Genomic DNA, 21,957 nt, shown 5'->3' on the forward strand with positions numbered 1-21,957 from the left:
TGTCTCGGTCATGTCTACATTGTTCTCGAACCCGTAGGGTCCGCACGCTTAAGGTTTTGATGACAGTTATATTATGAATTTATGCATTTTGATGTACCGAAGTTTGTTCGGAGTCCCGGATGTGATCACGGACATGACGAGGAGTCTCGAAATGGTCGAGACATAAGGATTGATATATTGGAAGCCTATATTTGGATATCGGAAGTGTTCCGAGTGAAATCGGGATTTTACCAGAGTACCAGGAGGTTACCGGAACCCCCCGGGAGGTATATGGGCCTTAGTGGGCTTTAGTGGAAGAGAGGAGAGGTGGCCAGGGCTGGGCCGCGCGCCCCTCCCCCTAGTCCCGTAGTCCGAATAGGACAAGGAGAGGGGGGCGCCCCCCCTTCCTTCTCTCTCTCCTCTTTCCCCCTCCCGACTCCTATTCCAACTAGGAAAGGGGGGAATCCTACTTCCGATGGGAGTAGGACTCCTCCTGGCGCGCCCTCCTCCTGGCCGGCCGCACCTCCCCCTGCTCCTTTATATACGGGGGCAGGGGGCACCCCTAGACACACAAGTTGATCCACGTGATCATATTCTTAGCCGTGTGCTGTGCCCCCTTCCACCATAATCCTCGATAATATTGTAGCGGTGCTTAGGCGAAGCCCTACGACGGTTGTACATCAAGATCGTCACCACGCCATCGTGCTGACGGAACTCTTCCCCGACACTTTGCTGGATTGGAGTCCGGGGATCGTCATCAAGCTGAACGTGTGCTAGAACTCGGAGGTGCCGTAGTTTCGGTGCTTGATCAGTTGGGCCGTGAAGACGTACGACTACATCAACCGCGTTGTGCTAACGCTTCCACTGTCGATCTACAAGGGTACTTAGATCACACTCTCCCCTCTCATTGCTATGCATCACCATGATCTTGCGTGTGCGTAGGATTTTTTTTTGAAATTACTACGTTGCCCAACAAATTAAGCATGTGCTGACTATAGCTAATTGATGCATTAATTTTTTTTGGTATGTACACATATTAACTCTCTTATTTTTCTTCTTTTCTAGCCCTCCGGATCGAGCAACACTTCGGTAACGAGACGAGGCCCGAAGAGAAAGTTGCGCTCGGATGGAAGGTACACGATCATCGAAATTGATCGCGCAGGCCAACCGATTGAACCCCTCCAGACCAAGCAAAGATTTAATACTCAGTGCGGGGTTCTAGTTAGGGACATGATCCTGATCAGCATCGAGCAATGGTTGAAGCCTAAGGACAAAGACTCTCAGGTGTCTTATGTCAGCGATAGGCAGAAAGCTGATCTTTGGACCGCGCTGCTGGAAAATTTCACCTTCCCGCCAGAGGAGGATCCGGAGAATCCAGTTAAAAAGACAATGATCAAGGCTTATGCTCTTAAGAAGATGGCTGAGCTATTCAGGAGGTGGAAGAATGAGCTGAAATCATCGTTTGTCGACCAAGACAAGACTCCAGAATTCATCGGCCGATTTGAGAAGATCAAAGACCAGTGGCCCGCATTTGTCACCAAAAAGAAATCTGAGAGAGCAGCGAAGATGTTAGTGACAAACAAGAAAAATGCTGCAGAGAAGAAGCATCACCATCGCACGGGGTCAGGTGGCTACCTGAAAGCCCGGCCGTCGGGGTTGGGGGAAAATTGGACCCTATAACAGGGAAGTGCATTTGGACCAACGAGCAGCTGAACACACCCATCGAGAAGCTTCAGGAGTATATCGAAAAGGCGCAGCAACAGACGTTCGTTCCGGACAGAGAGAACAACGAGCTCACAGAGGCCCTCGGGAATCCTGAGCACCCCAAACGGACACGAGGCACGCCAGGCTCCCTTTCATGGAAGGCTGGATTTCCCGACGCAGGCGGTTACAAACGCCGGGAGAGGAAGAAGAAAAAGGAGTTGACCCAACTACAGGCATTGCACGCAAGGGTACAAGCGCTAGAGGAACGAGACGAGGCCCGCAGCGCGCGACCTGCCGAAGCTACCCTGCCATCTCAGCGGAGAAGCAGCGTGGCTTCCACGGAGCTGCTTCAGGAGCTTGTCTTCACGGCTCCTGCTAGCTACCCCGTGGATGCTATCAGGAGTCTCAGAATTGCCACCTTATGACGCAGCGGATGGAATCCAAAGTCAAGGCGGCTGTTGGCTCTGTTGCACCTCCTGAACCTGTCGCAACTTTTCACTGCCGGCCGATTCTAGAAGGATATGCTAGGATGATGGTGGATGAAATCACAGAAGGATTTGAGGACCTCCAGCTTGACCACCCTACGGGTGACGGGGAGACTCGGCTGGGTTCTTGTCTGAAGACTCCATGCCTATGGCGAAAGGAGCTCATCAACCTTCCGAACTGGACGCCTCTGCCTCCTCCTCCTCCTCCGGCAAGTCAGGGCACTCCGCCTCCTCCACCGCCTCCTCCTCCGGCGAGTGATCAGGGCACTGAGCCTCCTTCTCCGGCGTGTGGCGGTATTCCACCTCCTTCTCCGCCTGCGCCGGCGCGCCCGAGCAGCCACCAGCCTCCTTCTCCGGCGCGTGGTAGCACTCCGCCTTCTTCTCCGCCTGCGCCTGCGCGCCTGAGCAGCCACCAGCCTCCTCCTTCTCCGCCTCGCCAGCAAGGGCGGAAGAGACCCGCCGCCGCCCCGGATGCTCTGGCGCGTCGTAGTACTTCTCCTCTGCTTCGTAAGCAAGCACGAAAGAAGACAGGCGCAGCCGCCCCGTCTGCTCCGGCGTCTAGCAGTACAGCCAGAGGCAGGCAATACAAATTCGGTCCACCTCTCAAGCCTCTAGAGAAGTTACCATACGAGAGGACCGTGGAAGAAAACGCGAAGACCATGGAAAAAGAAGTGAATGACTTCTTTGAAGGGGTGAAAACAAAGAGACATCCACCTCCGGAGGAGAAGGTAGACCGGGTGAAAGCAAAGCGCACACTCGATGCCCTGAGGAAACCACCAAAGTCTCCGCTGAAAACCAACTATGAGTGCATTACTGCAAAGGTATATATCGAAGCGGAGCGGTCGGGAAATACTATCAGTGATCGAAGGTTAGCAGAACGACGAGTTGGGAAAAAAATTGCCCAGCTCGACGAACAAGCGGACCAATCGTGCCCCCCGCTCAAGGTGTCTAGCGATATCGTCGCTAATGATCCAGGGATGGTGCCCAGTTATAGCAATCTTGAAGATTACCTACCCGACGATGTACATTATGATTTCTTGGAGGTGGAAGAACACCAATACCATTACGGGAAGCCTCTTGGCAAAGATGAAAAATCTCTAACCATGATGATGCGAAGATTCCATGATTGGTACATGAAAACCTGCAGAGAGTCTGGGGGGACGAATACTTTGTATCTGAGAGTTAAAGAGGAGCACAACCTTGTTGGAATTGATTTGTTGACTGTTCCATTTGAGGAGTTCTTCCAATGGTTCAATCAAAAGGCCCTCGATAAATTAACGGTCACTTGATACTGTCTGTAAGTACTACTTCTGTCATTAAGTCTCTATATATAGCTCAGCTCTTTCATTGCATGTATATATGATTATCCTCACTATATTATGCAGATTGAAGATCGTCGAGTGTAGAAAAGCAGAAATGTATGATATTGGGTTCATTAACACAAATCTCATAGATAAATTTGAGGTTGAAAAGAACGCCGATGATGCTGAGGCCAACTTGCTCAAATCATTGATAGTAAATCGAAACAAAGATAAAATACTCTTTCCTTACAGCTTCTAGTGAGTGTTACTGTCTTGTGCATATTCGGTTTCCCTTATTACTCGAGCGAGGTTATAGTAATGTAATTGATGAGTTATGCATGCGTGCGCAAATTCCACTATATTCTCCTGGAGATTAAGCTTGAGCAGCGACTAGTAACCGTCTTAGACTCGAGACGAAAATCTCCCGAGACCTATGCGGACATGACTAAAATGCTCGAGAAGTAAGTTCAATCGATCATTATCGCAACTTTTTGTTCATTTCCTGATATCAAGTAATTGTTTTCTTTGTCTCACAGGGTTTGGAAAGTATTCACCGCACAAGCTCCGGGACTACCGGGGGAGCTGCGATGGACATACCCAAAAGTAAGTAGTACTAGCTAGCTAGTGTTGGGGAACGTAGTAATTTCAAAATTTTCCTACGCACACGCAAGATCATGGTGATGCATAGCAACGAGAGGGGAGAGTGCTGTCTACGTACCCTCGTAGACCAACAGTGGAAGCGTTATGACAAAGCGGTTGATGTAGTCGTACGTCTTCACGGCCCGACCGCTCAAGCACCAAAACTACGGCACCTCCGAGTTCTAGCACACGTTCAACTCGATGATGATCCCCGGACTCCGATCCAGCAAAGTGTCGGGGAAGAGTTCCGTCAGCACGACGGAGTGGTGGCGATCTTGATGTTCTACCGTCGCAGGGCTTCGCCTAAGCACCGCTACAATATTATCGAGGATTATGGTGGAGGGGGGCACCGCACACGGCTAAGAGAACGATCTCCAAGATCAACTTGTGTGTCTAGAGGTGCCCCCCTGCCCCCGTATATAATGGAGCAAGGGGGAGGGCCGGCCGGCCAGGAGGAGGCGCGCCAGGGAGGAGTCCTACTCCTACCGGGAGTAGGACTCCCTCCTTTTCCTTGTCCAACTAGGAGAGGGGGAAGGAAGGAAGAGAGGAGAGGAAGGAAAGGGGGGGGGGCGCCGCCCCCCTCCTTGTGCAATTCGGACTAGAGGGGGAGGGGGCGTGCGGCCTGCCCTGGCCGCCCCTCCTCCTCTCCACTTTGGGCCCATGAGGCCCATTAACCCCCGGGGGGTTCCGGTAACCCCCCGGTACTCCGGTTTTATCCAAAACTTCTCCGGAACACTTCCGGTGTCCGAATATAGCCGTCCAATATATCAATATTTATGTCTCAACCATTTCGAGACTCCTCGTCATGTCCGTGATCACATCTGGGACTCCGAACAATCTTCGGTACATCAAAATATATAAACTCATAATGAAACTGTCATCGTAACGTTAAGCGTGCGGACCCTACGGGTTCGAGAACAACGTAGACATGACCGAGACACGTCTCCAGTCAATAACCAATAGCGGAACCTGGATGCTCATATTGGCTCCTACATATTCTACGAAGATCTTTATCGGTCAGACCGTATAACAACATATGTTGTTCCCTTTGTCATCGGTATGTTACTTGCCCGAGATTCGATCGCCGGTATCTCAATACCTAGTTCAATCTCGTTACCGGCAAGTCTCTTTACTCGTTTCGTAATACATCATCTCGCAACTAACTCATTAGTTGCAATGCTTGCAAGGCTTATGTGATGTGCATTATCGAGAGGGCCCAGAGATACCTCTCCGACAATCGGAGTGACAAATCCTAATCTCGAAATACGCCAACCCAACATGTACCTTTGGAGACACCTGTAGAGCACCTTTATAATCACCCAGTTACGTTGTGATGTTTGGTAGCACACAAAGTGTTCCTTCGGCAAACTGGAGTTGCATAATCTCATTGTCATAGGAACATGTATAAGTCATGAAGAAAGCAATAGCAACATACTAAACGATCAAGTGCTATGCTAATGGAATGGGTCAAGTCAATCACATCATTCTCCTAATGATGTGATCCCGTTAATCAAATGACAACTCATGTCTATGGTTTAGGAAACATAACCATCTTTGATCAACGAGCTAGTCAAGTAGAGGTATACTAGTGACACTCTGTTTGTCTATGTATTCACACATGTATTATGTTTCCGGTTAATACAATTCTAGCATGAATAATAAACATTTATCATGATATAAGAAATAAACAATAACTTTATTATTGCCTCTAGGGCATATTTCCTTCAGTCTCCCACTTGCACTAGAGTCAATAATCTAGTTCACATCGCCATGTGATTTAATACCATAGTTCACATCACCATGTGATTAACACCCATAGTTCACATCGACATGTGACCAACACCCAAAGGGTTTACTAGAGTCAATAATCTAGTTCACATCGCTATGTGATTAACACCCAAAGAGTACTAAGGTGTGATCATGTTTTGCTTGTGAGAGAAGTTTAGTCAACGGGTCTGCCACATTAAGATCCATACATATTTTGCAAATTTCTATGTCAACAATGCTCTGCACGGAGCTACTCTAGCTAATTGCTCCCACTTTCAATATGTATCCAGATTGAGACTTAGAGTCATCTGGATCAGTGCCAAAACTTGTATCGACGTAACTCTTTACGACGAACCTTTTGTCACCTCCATAATTGAGAACTATATCCTTATTCCACTAAGGATAATTTTGACCGCTGTCCAGTGATCTACTCCTAGATCACTATTGTACTCCCTTGCTAAACACAGTGTAGGGTATACAATAGATCTGGTACACAGCATGTGAGGGAGTCCTGGATTAGGGGGTGTCCGGATGGCCGGACTATACCTTCAGCCGGACTCCTGGACTATGAAGATACAAGATTGAAGACTTCGTCCCGTGTCCGGAAGGGACTTTCCTTGGCGTGGAAGGCAAGCTTGATATATGGATATGTAGATCTCCTACCATTGTAATCGACTTTGTGTAACCCTAACCCTCTCCGGTGTCTATATAAACCGGAGGGTTTTTAGTCCGTAGGACAACATACAGAACAACAATCATACCATAGGCTAGCTTCTAGGGTTTAGCCTCTTCGATCTCGTGGTAGATCTACTCTTGTACTACCCATATCATCAATATTAATCAAGCAGGACATAGGGTTTTACCTCCATCAAGAGGGCCCGAACCTGGGTAAAACTTCGTGTCCCTTGCCTCCTATTACCATCCGGCCTAGACGCACAGTTCGGGACCCCCTACCCGAGATCCGCCGGTTTTGACACCGACATTGGTGCTTTCATTGAGAGTTCCTCTATGTCATCGCCGTTAGGCTTGATGGCTCCTACGATCATCAACAGCGATGCAGTCCAGGGTGAGACCTTCCTCCCCGGACAGATCTTCGTCTTCGGCGGCTTCGCACTACGGGCCAATTCACTTGGCCATCTGGAGCAGATCGAAAGCTATGCCCCTGGCCGTCAAGTCAGATTTGGAAGTTTAAACTACACGGCTGACATCCGCGGGGACTTGGTCCTTGATGGATTCGAGCCACTGCCGAGCGCGTCGCACTGTCATGACGAGCATGATCTAGCTCTGCCGCCAAACAGTGCCCTGGAGGCCGCACCCGCATCGGCTCCGACCCTTAATTCGGAGCCAACTGCGCCGATCGAGGATGGGTGGTTGGACGCCGCCTCGGGGGCTCCGATCTCAATGGCGATCGAGCCGAACACCAGCCCCGCACTCCGCGAGACTCGTGACTCCAAGGAGCCGGACTCCGAACCCTCCGCGCCCCTGCCGATCAAATCCGATTGGGCGCCGATCATGGAGTTTACTGCCGCGGACATCTTTCAGCACTCGCCTTTCAGCGGTATTCTAAAGACACTAAAGTCTCTCTCTTTATCAGGAGAGCCCTGGCCGGACTACGGTCAGCAAGGTTGGGATATGGACGATGAAGAAATTCAAAGCCCACCCACCACCCACTTTGTAGCCACTATCGACGATTTAACCGACATGCTCGACTTCGACTCCGAAGACATCGACGGTATGGACATCGATGCAGGAGACGATGAAGAACCAGCGCCTATTGGGCCCTGGAAAGCCACCTCGTCGTATGACATATACATGGTGGACACCCCAAAAGAAGGAGATGGCGATGGAACAGCGGAGGATGACCCCTCCAAGAAACAGCCTAAGCGCCGGCGTTAGCGGCGCCGCTCAAAATCCCGCCAAGGCAAATACGGTGATTCCAGCACGTGAGATAATAATACTCCGGAGAATGCCGAAGAAAATCCCCTCCAGCAAGATTTAGCACAGGAGGATGGAGAAGTCAGCCCTCATGAGAGAGCGACAGACAGAGAGGTCGAGGACGATAATTATACGCCTCCCTCCAAAGACGAGGCAAGCCTCGACAACGACGAATTCGTCGTGCCAGAGGATCCCGCCGAGCAAGAGCGTTTTCAACGTAGGCTTATGGCCATGGCAAGAAGCCTCAAGAAAAAACAGCAACAACTTAGAGCAGATCAAGATTTGCTAGTCGATAGATGGACTGAAGTCCTTGCGGCCGAAGAGCATAAACTCGAACGCCCCTCCAAGAGCTACCCAAAGCACAGGTTGCTACCCCGATTAGAGGAGGAAGCACTTAAACCTACATCACCAGCACTTGATACGGCCGACCGGCCACCTCGTGGCTGCGACAGAGAGGCCTCTCGGCCCTCCACTCAAGCCGCACCCCATACCAAGGCACGGGAAAATGCGCCAGACCTACGAGATATGTTGGAGGACAAGGCAAGGCAAACCAGATCGATCTACAGATCGCGTGGGCGCCCCATGACTCGAGACGGTAATCGTCACGCCGGACACAAATCCGGTAGGGCCGAACACAGTAGACAAAGCTTATTGGAGCTACGTCGTGATATAACCCAGTACAGAGGCGCCGCACACCCACTATGCTTCACAGACGAAGTAATGGATCATCAAATCCCCGAGGGTTTCAAACCCGTAAACATCGAATCATATGATGGCACAACAGATCCTGCGGTATGGATCGAGGATTATCTCCTTCATATTCACATGGCCCGCGGCGATGATCTCCACGCCATCAAATACCTCCCACTCAAGCTTAAAGGACCAGCTCGGCATTGGCTTAACAGCTTGCCAGCAGGATCAATCGGTTGTTGGGAGGACCTGGAAGCCGCATTCCTCGACAATTTCCAAGGCACTTATGTGCGGCCACCAAACGCCGATGACCTAAGCCACGTAATTCAGCAGCCAGAGGAATTGGCCAGGCAATTCTGGACATGGTTCCTAACAAAGAAAAATCAAATAGTTGACTGTCCGGACGCTGAGGCCCTAGCAGCCTTCAAACACAATATCCATGACGAGTGGCTTGCCCGGCACCTTGGACAGGAAAAGCCGAAATCCATGGCAGCACTCACGACACTCATGACCCTCTTTTGCGCGGGAGAAGACAGCTGGCTTGCTCCTAGCAACAATATGACCAAGAACCCTAGTAATTCGGATACCAGGGACAGTAGTGGCAGGTCGCGTCGCAACAAGCAGAAGCGCCGCACTAACGGCGACAATGCTGAGGATACGGCAGTTAATGCCGGATTCAGAGGCTATAAATCCGGTCAGCGGAAAAAGCCATTCAAAAGAAATCCTAGGGGCCCGTCCAGTTTGGACCGAATACTCGACCGCTAATGCCAGATACATGGCACCCCCGAAAAGCCGGCCAATCACACCAACAGGGATTGTTGGGTGTTCAAGCAGGCAAGCAAGTTACATGCCGAAAATACAGACAAGGGGCTGCATAGCGATGACGACGAAGAGCCCCGGCCGCCGAACAACAGTGGACAGAAGGGTTTTCCCCCACAAGTGCGGACGGTGAACATGATATACGCAACCCACATCCCCAAGAGGGAGCGGAAGCGTGCGTTAAGGGACGTATACATGATAGAGCCAGTCGCCCCAAAGTTCAACCCATGGTCCTCCTGCCCGATCACCTTTGATTGAAGGGATCATCCCACTAGCACCCGTCATGGCGGATTCGCCGCATTGGTTCTAGACCCAATTATTGATGGATTTCATCTCACTAGAGTCCTTATAGACGGCGGTAGTAGCCTGAACCTGCTTTACCAGGATACAGTGCGGAAAATGGGCATAGATCCCTCGAGGATTAAGCCCACCAAAACGACCTTTAAAGGCGTAATACCAGGTGTAGAGGCCAACTATACAGGCTCAGTCACACTTGAAGTGGTCTTCGGATCTCCGGATAATTTCCGAAGCGAGGAGTTAATCTTCGACATAGTCCCATTCCGCAGTGGCTATCACGCACTGCTCGGACGAACTGCATTCGCCAAGTTCAATGCGGTACCGCACTACGCATACCTTAAGCTCAAGATGCCAGGCCCTCGAGGACTAATTACGGTCAATGGAAACACCGAGCGCTCCCTTCGAACGGAGGAGCACACGGCGGCCCTTGCACCGGAAGTACAAAGCAGCCTCTCCAGGCAGTTCTCCAGTCCGGCCATTAAACGTCTGGACACCGTCAAGTGCGCCCGGAGTAACCTACAACAAGACCGCCTGGCACGTTCCGAGCAGGCGTAGCAATGCGGCCCCAACCCCAGCCCTCGCAAAAATGCGACACCAGTACTTCGCGTACATAACTACGCTCTAGAAATACCATGGGTACAGGGGGAGGGGCACCATCATGGCACGCCCGAAACACGGCTTAAACCGCACCAGGGGCTGCCAATTTTTTAATTTTCTCTTACTTTCAGGACTCCACTCTTCGGAAGGCCTGTTCGGCAGTTCAATTGCCGCACAAACGATGCAAGAACCAAGGAAGCAGACAAGCCATGCCGCATTACGGAACTCCCAGGTGGTCTCTATCACGAGCAGTATACCTGTTTCGCATACCATTCCGCAGCCTGCCCCTGGAACGGACATGTTAAAATAGTCCAACCTTTCGCTTATCGCATTATTTGTATCGTTCTGCTTTAATCGCAGCCCTTTTTTAAACAATGCATAGCTTCTTTCTATTTTTGCATTAACTCTTTTTTTTACAAATATATGTTCCTTAACGACATGTTGCACCCGTACACTTTGGTACGGCCAAAATACGCCAGGGGCTTTAGTACCCCTCAATATGGTGTGAGAAGTCTGAACACTTTAACAAGTGCGACACCCCGAACTTATAACATTATATGCATCGGCTTCGAATCATGTCTTGGGTAAATAGTTGGGTTTGCCCGGTGTAACGCCCCGTGACCGATGTGCCAGGTGTCTCCAGTTATTCGTTGTTGTTGCATTGTCACTGCTTGCGTGTCATGCATTGCATATCATGTCATCATGCGCATTTCATTTGCATACATGTTCGTCTCATGCATCCGAGCATTTTTCCCGTTGTCCGTTTTGCATTCCGGCGCTTCGTTCTCCTCCGGTGGTCATTTCTACCTTTCTCTCGTGTGTGGGGATTAAACATTTCCGGATTGGACCGAGACTTGCCAAGCAGCCTTGGTTTACTACCGGTAGACCGCCTGTCAAGTTTCGTACCATTTGGACTTCGTTTGATGCTCCAACGGTTAACCGAGGGACCAAAAAGGCCTCGTGTGTGTTGCATCCCAACACCCCTCCAATTTGGCCCAAAACCCACCTAAACCCCTTCTATCTTCTAGAGCGTTCGATCACGATCGCGTGGCCAAAAACCGCACCTCATTTGGACTCTCCTAGCTCCCTCTACCTATATATATGTGCCTCCCTCCAAAAATCTTGCGCAGATCAAACCCTAGTCCCGCTCCTCGCGCCGCCGGACAAAATTCCCACCACTGGCCGGACATGTCCGCCGTCGCCGCCACCTCACTCCGGCCTATCGGCGAGCGCCACATCATTGCGCCGCCGCCCAGGGCGAATCGGAGACCGCCAGCTGTCAGGTCGCCGCGCCTCCTCTCTCCTGCATCCGCCGCGGCCCGCCGAAGCTCGGGTCGGGCCCTCCCCGACCCGCGCCCGAGCGCCACTCGTGCCTACCCCGCCGCCGCGCCGGGCCTGTGCCTCATCGCCGCCCTGCCGCCAAGTCTTCCTGCCGGCAAGCTCGCCTACTCGCGCCGGTCTCCACCACCGCAAGGTGCCGCGCGCCGCCGCCTTGCACACCGTGCGCCGCCGTCCGCCGTGTGCCGCGTCGTCCAATGCCACCGGCCGGAGCGCCCCTCGCCCCGCCACCACGCCCGGATCTGTCCCTCGCAGACCTCCTCTGCAGGCTCCCTCGCCGGAGAGAGCCTCCCTCGCCGGAGTTGACCTCGGGATGCATTCCTTCGTTGACCTAGATCCAGATCTGGAGGGTATAAAATTCGTCTAAGTCCTGAAGTTTTCCAGATTCATATGCCTCTAATCATCGCATCATAACTTTGCATCCATAGCTCCGATTCATGCATATAACATATCAAAATGTTCGTCTCAGAGAGTACATCATTTCATCTCATTGCATCATTTTCATTTGAGTTCATATTGATGCATGAAATGCTGTTAGAAGAATGCTATTTGAGATAATTGTCAGATCTGCTGCACCATATAACTATTTGTCATTTTTGCCATGATTATTGTGTGCATGATATGCCCAGGTGCTCTACATGTGTTTTGTTATATGCTTTGCCATCTTTCCAAGGGCGCCATCCATGTATTTTTGTGATGTGTGTGGTGCCTAGCACAAGCTTGCAAAGTGGTGCACTTGTTAATGCTGATTTCAGGGACTTAGCATTTCCACTAAGTCCTTGGACTGTTTATTTCATATGGCCATATGTTCATGTTGTTTCCTAGTGATCCGTGCCTCTTTCGAGGATGATCAGTAAGGATGTTTTGTTAATCTTGTAGTGCTCTATCCATCCATGCCTTTGTTTGCAATTATGGAGCATGCTAGCTTGAGTTAATCGAGCTCTACTTTTATCTTTTGGTGAATCTGGGCAGATTGTCTACTTGTTAGAGATTTTGCCGAGGGTGTTGTAGTTGATCCGTGCATGCTATGCTATTGTTCTTGCCATGTCTAGCTTGTATTTTGTGTATTCTTGATGGGTGTATGCTTAGATTATCATGACTTGCTCTGTAGTGAGTGCATCGAGCTCGTAAACATGCCTACTTGATATCTGTTTCAGCATGCTCCAGTTTTCACTAAGTCTATGATCTGATTATGTTTTTGCCATGTTCACATGCTTGCAAATGTATTTTCTGATCCCTTTTGGCTCAAGGTCACTAAGGGACTTTTGTTAAGCTCTTTGAGTAGCTCCGTGCCATGCTTTACTTTGCCATGTTCAGTTCCTGTAGCATATAGTTTTCATGCTCCGAAGTGTGCTATCTGATCTGAAATTCCAGACAAGTGTTAATTTCAGTAAGTCTGAAATCTGTTTGTCAAATGCATTTTTGCCATGCTTGTTTGAACCTGTTAATGGATGAATTTGCTGTAGCTCAGTGCTAGTCTTTTGTTAAGCATCATGTATGGATTCCTGCCATGTATTTTGATGCCATGTTTGGGTGCTGTAGCATGTTCATCTTGTTGCATTTAGATGGCTACTTGCTGTAAATCGCAGAACGTGGTCATATTTGAATTGCTTGCCATTTCCAAACCGTAACTCCGATTCTGGCGTTCTTTATATCGTTTTCAAGAGATTTCATCTCACCTTTCCAGTGGTACACTTGGATTTCCATGTTGAGGCCAGGTTCATGCATTCCCTTGCAAATCATGCATATGCATCGCATACCGCGTCTCGCATATCATACCATGTTCATGTGTTGGTTGTTTACTATGTTGTGTGCTTCTTTCCGTTGTTTGCTTCTTCGGGTTGGTTCCGGTAACGTTGCGTTTGTGAGGACCCGTTCGTCTACGTCCGTTCGTCTTCTTCATGGACTCATTCTTCTTCCTTGTGGGATTTCAAGCAAGATGATCATACCCTCGAAATCACTTCTATCTTTGCTTGCTAGATGCTCGCTCTTTTGCTATGCCTATGCTGCGATACCTACCAGTTGCTGATCATGCCTCCCATATCGTTAAGCCAAGCCTCTAACCCACCTTGTCCTAGCAAACCGTTGTTTGGCTATGTTACCGCTTTGCTCAGCCCCTCTTATAGCGTTGTTAGTTGCAGGTGAGGATTGAAGTTTGTTACTTGTTGGAACATGGAGATGTTGTTCCTTGTTGGAACATGTTTACTTGTTGGGATATCACAATATATCTTATTTAATTAATGCATCTATATACTTGGTAAAGGGTGGAAGGCTCGGCCTTATGCCTGGTGTTTTGTTCCACTCTTGCCGCCCTAGTTTCCGTCATATCGGTGTTATGTTCCCGGATTTTGCGTTCCTTACGCGATTGGGTTATAATAGGAACCCCTTGATAGTTCGCTTTGAATAAAACTCCTCCAGCAAGGCCCAACCTTGGTTTTACCATTTGCCACCTAGCCTCTTTTTCCCTTGGGTTAGGCCAGCCCAAGGGTCATCTTATTTTAACACCCCCGGGCCAGTGATCCTCTGAGTGTTGGTCCAACCCAGAGCACCGTGCAGGGCCATCCCTTGGCAACTTGGGTTACGTCGGCTCCTGTACGCTTAGCTTATCCGGTGTGCCCTGAGAACGAGATATGTGCAGCTCCTATGGGGATTTGTCGGCACAGCTGGTGGTCTTGCTGGACTTGTTTTACCATTGTCGAGGATGTCTTGTAGTACCGGGATACCGAGTCTGATCGGAATGTCTCGGGAGGAGGTATATTCCTTCGTTGACCGTGAGAGCTTGTCATGGGCTAAGTTGGGACACCCCTGCAGGGATTTGAACTTTCGAAAGCCGTGCCCGCGGTTATAGGCAGATGGGAATTTGTTAACATCCGGTTGTAGAAAACCTGAAGTTGACCTTAATTAAAATGTATCAACCGCGTGTGTAACCGTGATGGTCTCTTTCCGGCGGAGTCCGGGAAGTGAACACGGTGTTGGAGTTATGCTTGACGTAGGTTGCTCTAGGATCACTTCTTGATCATAGATTTTCGACCGTGCTTTTGCCTTCTCCTCTCGCTCTCATTTGCGTATGTTAGCCACCATATATGCTAGTCGCTTGCTGCAGCTCCACCTCATACCTTTACCTTACCCATAAGCTTAAATAGTCTTGATCGCGAGGGTGCGAGATTGCTGAGTCCCCGTGACTCACAGATACTTCCAAAACCAGTTTGCAGGTGCCGTTGAACCGAGCAGGTGACGCAACCAAGCTCAGGAGGAGCTCGATGAAGATCTTGTCCCTTGTGTTGTTTCGTTCTAGCTGATCAGTAGTGGAGCCCAGTTGGGGTCAATCGGGGACCTTTGTCGCATTTGGGGTTCTTCTTTTATTTTGGTTCCGTAGTCGGACCTTGATTGTATTTGGATGATGTAATGCTTTATTCATGTATTGTGTGAAGTGGCGATTGTAAGCCAACTATGTATCTCTTTCCCTTATGTATTACATGGGTTGTGTGAAGATTACCTCGCTTGTGACATTGCTTTCAATGCGGTTATGCCTCTAAGTCGTTCTTCGACACGTGGGAGATATAGCCGCATCGAGGGCGTTACACCCGGCTCCTATGTTTTGGTGCCTTACGTTCCACTATATCGGCTAAGGTAGCACTAGGAGAACTACTGCGATTGTGCCCCAGTTGAGCTGGGTCGAGCACCTCAGTAGAGAAAGCTAAAACTGACTGTCATGATGAAGCGAGAGCTGGTCGCTGTTCGAGAGGTTTTTCGAGTCCTTAAAGACTTATGCCGCTTAGAGCGAGGAGTCGGCTCTGTCTGGCCAAGGCGTGGATAGCGCCCCGAACTCGGTCTTCCGAATACCAGGGGCTTCGCCGAAATTTAAAATTATAGAATTCTATGGCTAAGCGAGAGTGTTCAAGCACTATAGTCCGATTGCCTTGTTCGTTGTGCTGAGCGCCTCCCTCGAAGGACCCAAACATGGGAAAAAGAGCTCTCAGGTTTATCCCCAAACACCCCAGCACTAGTGGCACGGGGGCAGAAGCCGACGACTCGCCATCTCTCAGAATTGATAAACAGCCGCACAGAAGGTAATATTTTAAATTCCAACAGCATTTCTTAGCGCATATGAACAAGTTTTCAGCACACAGGACAAAACGAGCGAGTTTTACTCAAAAATTACATACCTGGAACACTCATCCGCCATAAGGCAAGTACCCTTCAGAACATCCTTATAATAATTCTCGAGCTTGCGATGCTCCTTCCCCGGCGGTGGCCCGTCCTTCACAAGCTTCTCAGCATCCAGCTTGCCCCAGTGCACCTTAGCACGTGCAAGGGTCCTATGGGCACCTTCAATGCAGACGGAGCGCTTGATGACTTCGAGCCTTGGACATGCCCCCACTAGCCGCCACACCAGCCCGAAATAGCTCTCGGGCAGAGCCTCTCCAGGCCATAGCCGAACTATGAGGCCCTTCATGGCCTGTTCGGCCGCCTTGTGGAGCTCGACCAGTTGCTTCAGCTGGTCTCTCAGGGGCACGGGGTGTCCGGCCTCAGCATACTGAGACCAGAACACCTTCTCTGTCGAGCTACCCTCCTCGGCTCGATAGAATGAGGTGGCATCGGACACGCTACGGGGAAGATCTGCGAATGCTCCTAGAGAGATCCGGATTCGGGTAAGTAACAAGTAACTTACGTTTATGTGTTTGCTTTGCATAAAGAATGCCTTACCCGCCGCTATCTTTTTCACCTCATCCAACTCCTGGAGGGTCTTCTGGGATTCGGCCTTGGCAGACTTGGCATTTTCAATAGCCACCGCGAGCTCGGACGCTCGCGTCTTTGAGTCAAGCTCCAAACTCTCATGTTTTTCCATGAGAGCCTGGAGCTCTTGCCACACCTTGCCAACCTCGGCCTCATACTTCTCCTGCTCGGTGCGCTCCGTGGCCGCCCTCTTCTCGGCCTCGACCAGCGCTTGCTTAAGGGTCGCCACCTCAGACGTGGCCCCTACAATGGCCACGATAATCCTGTCATTTTTTTTGCAATTGCACTTTATATATATATTTAAAACAAGGTATTTCTTACCTTCCTTCTCCTCGAGCTGCTTCTTGGCACGCCTGAGCTCTTGCTCGGACTGCTCGAGGTTCTGCTTTAGCGTGTCCACTTCTGCAGTTAGTGCGGCGGACGCCAGTAGAGAAGCCTGCATACGCGTATTGACTCCTTTTTGTTAGACTCCTGTGAATTTTATTTGATCCTCTATTCGGCTTTTCTTCCCGAACGCCAAACAGAGCATTAGGGGCTACTGTCTATGCGGTAATATTATTTACACATTCTTTACTTACCTCAAAGCCTGTTAAAATGCTAGTACAAACTTCAGTGAGTCCGCTCTTGGCGGACTGAACCTCCTGGACCACCGCACTCATAATGGTGCGGTGCTCCTCGTTGATGGAGGCGCCTTCGAGCACCTCCAACAGATTGTCCGGCGCCTCCGGTTGGACGGGGGTCACCGGCACGGTGGGCTTGCTCCTCTTGGAAGGAGGTCGCCCGCTGGACTCTGGAACCTTTGAAGGTTCCGGAGCGGTGTCCGGCCTAGAGCCGAACTTGGAGCCCTGGGGGGTTCTATCCCCTTCACTCCTGGGGTCCGGGAGGTCGCCTTGCGGCGCCTCCAGGACCACCTACTCCTGGCTTGGAACCTGTTGGGACAACACTTCGGTGTCGTCCGTAGGGCAGGGGGAGGAAGCCGTCGGAAGCGAATTCACATCCGACGAGTCCAGTGAACCGCTCGACGACGCGTCGAGCCGGTCTTTGGGTGGGCTGCATAAACATATTCGGCATAAGGGAAAGCTGTGCAATGATGAATTACTCTGGTATCCGGATACTTACGATTTTGCCAGGGGCTTGGCCCTGAGTGGCCACTCCTCTCCGCCGTCGTCGGCGTCGGTGGAGTAGTCCGGAGGAAGGGTTTTCCCCTTCTTGGACCCTTCGGCCTCCCCAGTTGGGGCGGCCTTCCTTTTCTTCCATTCCCCGCTGGAGGGGGAGGGGTCTCTTCTTCCTCCTCCTCGTCTTCATGGGAGGAGTGCGTCTTGGAGTCATCGGATGAGGGATCCGACACCTCCAGGCGCTGGGCACTCTTTCGAGTCCCCGTGGCCTTCTTCTTGGCCTTCTTCTCCGGCACCACATGGGGTGCCAGAACCAGCAGCTTCGCCAAACGAGCATCCGCTAGGCCTTCGGGCAAAGGAGCCGGACAGTTGATCTGTCCGGACGTCTCCTGCTAGACCTGTCAAAGGTAAGGGAGCTTAGATCCCGCATGGAGTCAAACTATGAAAAACTGATACCCTATAAAAGGTAAAAACAACTTACCGCATGAGTGTGACGCTGCGTACTGAATCCGCGATCCTCGGTAGCGGATGCGGGGGCCTCGGCGCCCTTGAAAAGCACCTTCTAGGCATCTTCGCATGTCGTGTCGAAGAGCCTGCTCAGAGTTCGGTGCCGCGCCGGGTCGAACTCCCACAGGTTGAAAGCCCGTTGTTGACACGGGAGGATCCGGCGGATGAGCATAACCTGGACTACGTTGACAAGTTTGAGCTTCTTGTCCACCAGGGTTTGGACGCATGTTTGGAGTCCGGTCAGCTCTCCTTTTTTACCCCATGACAGGCCCGTCTCCTTCCAGGAGGTGAGCCGCGTAGGGGGTCCAGATCAGAACTCGGGGGCTGCGACCCATTCAGGGTCGCGCGGCTCGGTGATGTAAAACCACCCCGATTGCCACCCCTTCAGGGTCACCACAAAGGAGCCCTCGAGCCATAAGACGTTGGGCATCTTGCCCACCATGGCGCCTCCGCACTTCGCTTGGTTGCCTCGCACCACCTTCGGCTTGACATTGAAAGACTTGAGCCATAGGCCGAAATGGGGGCGGATGCGGAGGAAAGCCTCGCACACGACGATAAACGCCGAGATGTTGAGGACAAAGTTCGGGGCCAGATCATGGAAATCCAGGCCATAGTAGAACATGAGCCCCCGGACAAATGGGTGGAGAGGGAAGCCCAGTCCATAGAGGAAATGGGGGAGGAACACCACCCTCTCATGGGGCCTAGGGGTGGGGATGAGCTGCCCCTCTTCAGGAAGCCGGTGCGCAATGTCGTTAGACAAGTATCCGACCTTCCTTAGTCTTTTGATGTGTCCCTCCGTAACGGAGGAGACCATCCACTTGCCTCCCGCTTCGGACATGGCTAGAGAAGGTTGAGGTGGGGAGTGCGGACTTGGGCGCTGGAGTTCGGGTGCGCAAGAATGGATAGGCAAAGGAGGAAGAAGGCGTAGGTAACACTACAAGAAATATGCTAAATTATGACCTTCTCTAGTGACCGTGGAAGATATGGTCATAAATATATGACCATTTTGAACCAATTGGTCGTAGCCTGTTTAAGAGGGTCCAAAAACTAAACAATAACGACCATTTTAGTCAAAAAAGTCATAATTATCTTACACGAAAAGGTCATGAAGCAAACAACAGTGATCAACAGCCTTATTTCTAGCTGATTAAGACAAATCTAAAAGGTCATAATGTTGTAACATGAATAAAATTATATGACTAGATGTCCACATCATCAATTTTGCCTACGTGTCGTGTCATTTTAACTTATGTGTCAATTGCATGGTTGGTTTGACCGCTCAAGTATTGACTAAACTGACTTGTGGGGTCTACCATTTACATGCGGGACCAACTAACATGGTACCAATGACACGTGTGACTTGTACCACAAACCTGCCTTGTACGTTGTGCTAACAAGCGGGCCACGCCCTCAAATGGGCGAATAAATCAGCAAAAAGGGGGGCATCGTGAGAATCGAACTCGCGACCCTTCACTCTTCTGTACGAAGCCAAACCACCATGCCCAAACTATGCTACTGATACAACTGCGGCCAACAAGTATTTAAGGGCAGTGTCGAGTGGGCTTGGGCATCGGTGGGACGAGGGTACCCTTTTTTCTTTTAACATTTTACGTGCACCGAGTGGGCCAACTCCAGGGCCGCGGCTCCGTTTTTATCTGATTTTCGTTGGTTCATTATTTTTTTACTTCTGTTTATACTTCCAAATATATTCTAAAAATATATATTACTAAGAACTTCACATAAAACATATGAAAAAAATGTAACCAAGCATTTGAAAATGCTACATGTGTATAAAAAAATGTATATCATGTATAAAAAATATACAATGTGTGTGGAAAAAGTTGATAATGTGTTTAAAATGTTAATCAAGCATTTGAAAAAAAGGTAAACAAGTATTTAAAAATGTGAATAAAGCATATGAAAATGTTAATATGTGTAAATAAAAAATTCTTAACCATGTATCAAAAATATTAATTTTGTATTCAATTTTTTTTAAAATTTGTATATAAAAATGTTGACTATGTGTTAAAAAAGTGTTAACGAAGCACTTGAAAACGCTAATTGTATATAAAGAAAATGTTTCTCATGTATAGGAAAAATGTATACGAAAAATATACAATGTCTGTTAATAAAGTCAATCATGTATTTAGAAAATGTTAAAGCAAGCATTTGAAAAAATGTATACAGAAAATATACAATGTCTGTGAATAAAGTCAATCATGTACTTAAAAATGTTAAAGCAAGCATTTGAAAATGTTTCTCATGTATGCGAAAAATCAAAAATGTATACAAAAAATATACAATGTCTATGAATAAAGTAAATCATGTATTTAGAAAATGTTAAAGCAGGCATTTGAAAATATTTTTGAAAAATGGAGTGGTGCTATTTTGCAACAAATATTTGGTAGTTTCTTAAAAAACAAATTTTCTTTATGCCCATATTCTATATGCCCATATCATAGCTCTCCATAACAATCCATGGGAGCTCGCCATCCAATCTTTTCTTCTAGTAATATTTTCAGTTCGTGAAGCAACTATATTTTATATTGTTTTATAATTGCTGAAAATTACCAGGACATGACCCTACCCATAGAACCTTCCTCCACAAAATTTTAGCTCATTTAATATAACCATTTTCCCTCAATATTTTTCCCAAATTTCTGTTCAGTGGAGAGCATTGTGAAGGAAGTACTATTTGTATATATCCAACTTGCATGAAATTTATAAAACCATTTCCCTCCACAAAATTTTAGCTCATTTAATATAACCATTTTCCCTCATCAGTTTTGCCTATGTGTCATATCCATGTGTCAATTTTTGCCCTAGATTGTGAAGCAACCTATATTTCTGTCATTCCCAAAATTTTCAAAAAAATCTCATAAATTCTTTGGATCATATATTCATCAAATATGTAAAAAAACTTTCCTTGCCTAGTTCAAAAATAATTCAACAATATTAATTTTCCTATTGAAGGGGGAGCATCTAGTACAAATTATCCTGACCAAAGGTGGTCTTTGGCTGCCAAAAGCACTGGTGATGACGCCGTCTTGGGCTCCACGATGACCTCGTCCGGCCGTCCGGCTGGTCTTGGTCTCGTTGCACCGGAATGGTAACCTTTGCCTGATACCTTGGCCTGTGCTTGCCCCCTTTGCACCAAAGGGGAAACAAGGACCCTGTGCAGGTTGGCGCTCGCCTGGCGCCCGCCTGGTGTCGATCGTCATGGCTTGCGTCACGGGTTCCTCGCGAGGTACCCTTGCATTGATCTCTCCGCCTCCTCGCGAGCCTGCCTGATGAGGCCGCTCTCTTGAGGAAGCTTCCTGTCGTCCGCCCCGCGACGGTCTTGAGCTTGGGCTGATGAAGACGGGTCGCGCTGGGCCCCCACCTGTCGTCCGGCCCGCGAGGGTCTTTATTTTTTAATTTCTCATGCCTGGTTCAAAACATGGTCAAAACGACGGGCATGACCTTTCATAGCTAGTGGTTGCATCTTGAAAAACTTTTGATGTTTCTATGATTAAACAGATATTTATGTAACTAAAAATGATTTTTGGAAAAAATAAAGAACAAACTATGAGACAATTGCAGTTCAAATTTGACCCGCTTCCAACGGAATCGGCAGAAATTTGTCTTTTCCACGAGAGGTGCATCCAAACTCTTGACACCCAACCATTTGGTCAATTTTAGATTAAATATGGCCTAATACTTTATAAAAATGATTTCGTCCAATTTTGCAACAAATATATGGTAGGTTCTTCACAAAAAACTCTTTTTTGGCACTCGAAAAATGATTAAAATTAGATAAAAAGATCAGAAATGCATATAAATTGATGCTCATCCATAAAATATGGTCTAACTTGAGTGAAAATTTGTGTGATGTCCTTTTGCAAAATAGTTTTGATAGGTACTTCACAAAATCCCTCTATTTTTAGTACTTGAAAACTATTTTAAATCACTAATTTTTTGAACCAATCAAAACTCTTTCCACGGATCTATGACATAGCGCCCATCCATCCATCCATATCTCCATCCCACATCCATCCATCCATTTAT

General features: G+C 48.9%; 1 pseudogene; it reads left to right on the forward strand.

Annotated features, from left to right (window-relative positions):
* LOC119358318 overlaps positions 1 to 21,957 on the forward strand; it is a 76,884-nt pseudogene that overhangs the window by 30,203 nt on the left and 24,724 nt on the right.

The sequence above is a fragment of the Triticum dicoccoides genome, chromosome 2A (genome assembly GCF_002162155.2).
Source record: "Triticum dicoccoides isolate Atlit2015 ecotype Zavitan chromosome 2A, WEW_v2.0, whole genome shotgun sequence".
NCBI lineage: Eukaryota > Viridiplantae > Streptophyta > Magnoliopsida > Poales > Poaceae > Triticum > Triticum dicoccoides.